At 41.7% G+C, this 4,515-nt stretch overlaps 1 non-coding gene across 1 annotated transcript; it reads right to left on the reverse strand.

Annotated features, from left to right (window-relative positions):
- Positions 1 to 1,136: 1,136 nt before the first annotated feature.
- Positions 1,137 to 1,209, reverse strand: TRNAF-GAA (transfer RNA phenylalanine (anticodon GAA)). Its single transcript has one exon. It is a non-coding gene; the product is annotated as a tRNA-Phe (tRNA).
- Between the last annotated feature and the right edge of the window lie 3,306 nt (positions 1,210 to 4,515).

Consider the following 4,515-nt stretch of genomic DNA (forward strand, 5'->3'; position numbering starts at 1 on the left):
CTTTTGATGTTAACTGAGGTTTCCAGTAAATGTTTTATTTAAAGACTAACATAACGAGGAGAATGGAATGAGTGAGAAAACATAGGAGAATCGATATTATGGAATATCAATTGGGAATGTGTTAGTTCCAGTTATTTCTTCTCCTTTTGTATTATAGGGTCGCTACGAGTCGGAATCGACTCGACGGCACTGGGTTTGTTTAGTTTTGGTTTTTCGTATTAGGAAAGCTTCTAATTCCTTGGCAGTCTTCTTTACCTTGCCCAGAGTCCAAGCTGCTCGCTCACCTAAAAACACTCCGGAGCTACAGCCGTCCATCTCTCACTTTTAGACCGAGCACCGGTAGAGAAATCGGCGAGCATTAAGATGGGTTTCTCTGCTTTTGCTCCTTCGTTTGGCCCAGAAAACACAATGCACTCAAGAAAGCTGTCAGCGGGACCCTCCCCCCATCCCTTTTTCTGCCTTTCTGTCTCTTTCATAATACTACAAATGGGAGCCAAGATGAACCACCTGTTAATGTGCAGGCTTTTGTGTCGGATGTTTCAAGTGATTCCGTTGGGATCCGGTTCTTCATTTCTCTCCTTTCTTAACGCCTTCCTTCTTTGTCACAGTCTCCTTAGGGGATGTAGAGGCTCAGAGCCCGTGAATGGAAGAGCATTCAAGGCAATCCACCGGGTTATGTTTTTACTTTCTATGTGTGCAGGAATGGTACGGAAAATATTAGGAGAACTACATCTGTGTTCCTTCAGGGGGAAAAAAATAAAATAAAACGGTTGCCGTCGAGTGGATTCTGACCCATAGCGAAACTACAGGACACGACAGAACTGCTCCATAGTGTTCCCGAAAATCTGCAGGTGATCTTTTGGTTGGTAGCCGAGTTCTCAGCTAGTGGACGACCCGAGGGCTCCATTCCTTAAAGAATGACTTTAAACAGTGTTTGAACAGAGGAAAACTCCGGAGGTGCTGGGGATCGATCCCTACACCACAAAGCATGCAGTCTACAACAGAGCTACGCCCTCCTTCCGGACAAGTTTTTGCTTAACTTTATTTACAGTTAGTTTTATTAGAATCCTAAAGCCTTGGAATGCAACTGTTATATAAAAAAGGGATGATAATAATTATGCAAAGGGCAACAAAACTGCCGAAACCCGGGATTGAACCAGGGACCTTTAGATCTTCAGTCTAACGCTCTCCCAACTGAGCTATTTCGGCTGCCGGTTGCGGAGGAGGGGGCGGGAGGGTGACATTTTAGTTATACATTGAAGTATTGTTTACAGGACTCGTACGTTTATGAATTCAAATCATGTGCAATATTATTTACTCACAAACCTGAAACTCTGTGAGGCCTGTTGCCATCCACGTCTGAAAAGTTTGATCCAATTTTTGAAGACTGTGGATGAGGAGGAGTGCCAGGAATGGAAGGTGAAACAGGAAGAAGCTTCTCTGCTTGGTAACCTCAGGCTGTCCCACGCTCCAAACACTGCTCAGAAAACTAAGGAAATTCCAAAAGAAATGATCCAGGCTGTTCTTTCTCTCGTCTTTCAGTCCTTCCTTTTCTGTCTTGTTCACTGGTAACACTGGAATGGGGAACAGAGGATTACTGAGCCCATTAGTATGAAGGGCTTCTTGCTCTGGAGTAGAAATGGGGAAACATTTAAAGGGAATCCATCCATCGATGTGTTTATTTCCATATGAATACGCAAAAAGTGTTTTCAAAAGGAGAAACGAACAGAAATGTTGGGAACTGTAAAAAACAGATGAGTTGCATGGTTTGCTGAGCGATTATTCTGCTTGATCAAGACAAAAAGACTTGCACTGGAGGTTTTCAAACACCATGTTGTTGAAAGCATCCCACACCACACACATACATCTAGAAAAAAAAATCGCAAGAGTATTGGTAAGTACATTTCTTACATTTGCCTGCAGAATTCCAGTTTCTTGTCTTTAGAGCTTTAAATAAAGTCATAAGGTGGTCATTTAACACCACATCAGATTCCTGAGGGAGATGCAGCCAAAGGGCTATGTGTGGGTGTGAGGAGAGGGAGGGCAGAGAAAGCTAAGAATAGATAATGCATCTAAATTACTTATGTTTCCTAAAATAAACAGTGGCCATTGGAGGTCAATTCAAGAGGCTTCTACTTCTTGCCAAACCAGGAAGAAGGCAACAAGAAGGGACTCAAATTTTCAATCTTCTGATCCAGAATCAGAGGCATTGTCTATAAGGCCACTGGAGCAATAAACTAAAGAAGTTAATCCAAACCTGAAAGTGAAAGTGTTCTTAGGGAGCGCTGGCTTTCTGTTGTCAAATTTTTCACGATCCAGTAGAAATAAAATTTAACGGCATTTGAAAAAGGAATCAAATGCAGCTGAAACCCATGAAGATAACAATTACTTAGAATTAATAAATTGCGAGATGATAAGAAATGACATATTTCTTGAAGGGCACTCTCCTCTAGTCACTGATGATAATGGTGCATTTGGGTGGAGAAACATGAGCCAAGAACTGAACTCTGAAATAAAGGCCTGCAGATGACAGCATGAGGAAAGGGAGAGCCATAGGTTGCTATCTTTAGGCCTTTACTGTCTCAAAAGTAAGGTGATGTTACTTAAGGGAGAAAGGTCTGAAAGCCTAAACAACAGTACCCATTGTTGGAAATGCCTGCATTTAATGCAAGGAAAATATTTTATTATACTCCATTCATAACATTGGTTTTAACAACTTGATCCTCTACCAACAAGTAGAATAATCACCCGTTATGCAGGTGGACGAGGGTTACGGGTCCTAAATTGGTCCCTGGTGCATTGGTCCAATGGGCTGACCCCCAACGGATGCCTTATATATTCGTAGGGTAGGAGAGATGAGAAATACATAAATTCCTAAAGTAAAGCAATTACAAATTCTCTCAATTTTCACATAGTCTTGGATTCTTGGAATTGCCGAGATACTTGCAGAAATAAACAATACTCTTTTTCCATGACCAGCTCAGTCTTTCCTTGCCGGAGAGGTTAATCTATTCTTCTCACCAAAACTCCTCCCTTTTGTTTGTTCCCAGATCCCCTGTACAGTGTTTTCTCCAAGTTTAGGTCAAAACTAACGAACTGTCTTGGATCATTTTCTAGGTAGTATGTCCTAACGTACATTTATTCACCAAGATAACTATCCTTTTTCCTTGGATATGGGCAGCAAACAGTGAATAAAGACAGAAAGAGGGAAGAGAAGAAGGCGAAGGAAAAGGTGGAGGAGGGGGAGAAAAAATGAGAAGAAGGAGGAGCAGCTCACACGTGGTAGAGAAGTACTTCACAAAGAAAAGCAACCATAGAGATGTAGAAGATTAAACTCAGGCTCACTTGCTTACCCACCATTATGGAATGTTGACATCGTCTTCAAATTCTCTCTCTTTCAACTCTTTTCTCCTCTGCTTCCCAATGCTGCAAGAAAAATGTACAAGACAATGCAGAGGGATGCGAAGAGCAGCATGAGTGTTGCTTCCAGAAAAACAGGTACATGTGGGGAAATGAGAAACTGGGATAAAATCACAACACTTGACAAGTAATGAAGTCCTTCAGGTCTAGCAGTATGGTCAGAAACTTGGCAGTGCATTGTCTAGGGGATGCCGTTCTGGTTCTGAAAATCTAAAGTGATACAAGGCAAAGAGAGAAAAAGGGAAATGCTCCGAGGGATGACAACATCTCTTTCAAACAAAATTTTCTTGGCAATGAAGAGAATTCAAGGAAAGCTTATTGAAAACACTCAACATGAAAGCAATTGTCACATATAACCAAAAAAGCAAACCATTGTCATCAATTCCAACTCATAGAGAACCTGAAAGACAGAGTAGAAGGGTCCCATAGGGTTTCCAAGCTGTGGTTGGTGGATTGGAACCTCCATAAATTAACCAAAAAGACAGACTGTGGGGTGGGGGCAGGGGGGCACACAAAAGGGCCTGGGTAAGTCAGTTGGTATAGCATCAGAGTTTTCATCTGAGAGTCAAGGGGTCAAGTCCCTGTTCAGGCAATCTTTATTTTACACTAATTATTTCTGTTAAGTTGAAGTCTTTCATTTTGCCCTAGTTAATTCTGTTAGAGGCTCTGTTTCTTCACTCCTGTCTTTGCTCTACAGGAATCTGAAGAGAACCGGAACGGAAAAAGAAATGGTAGCACTTTCCCCAGCCACAGTCTGTTTTGTCACACTCCAGGCAGAAATACAAACCTTTCAGTAATTCAGAGGAAAAAGACAGGGATGACAAAAAGTAGAGATAGCAAGGAGAAAGAAAAAGTTAGGATTCAGGGATATTTTGGATTTGGGGAGCTAGAAAAAATGTAATGCCTTTCACTTACCACAGAAAGAGATTTATATAGTTCTGCGTGTACCTTGACTGAAACTCTGTTTACTTGTCACCCCATGGAATGTTTACATGATGAGTTTGCCAACCCTAAAAGACAGCCTTGTGACGTGCTTTTCTAAACACTGGAATATCCAAGTCTGAAACTCTATAGACTGCTGACCTGGACATTTGG

This window comes from Loxodonta africana, chromosome 1, assembly GCF_030014295.1.
Source record: "Loxodonta africana isolate mLoxAfr1 chromosome 1, mLoxAfr1.hap2, whole genome shotgun sequence".
Lineage (NCBI taxonomy): Eukaryota > Metazoa > Chordata > Mammalia > Proboscidea > Elephantidae > Loxodonta > Loxodonta africana.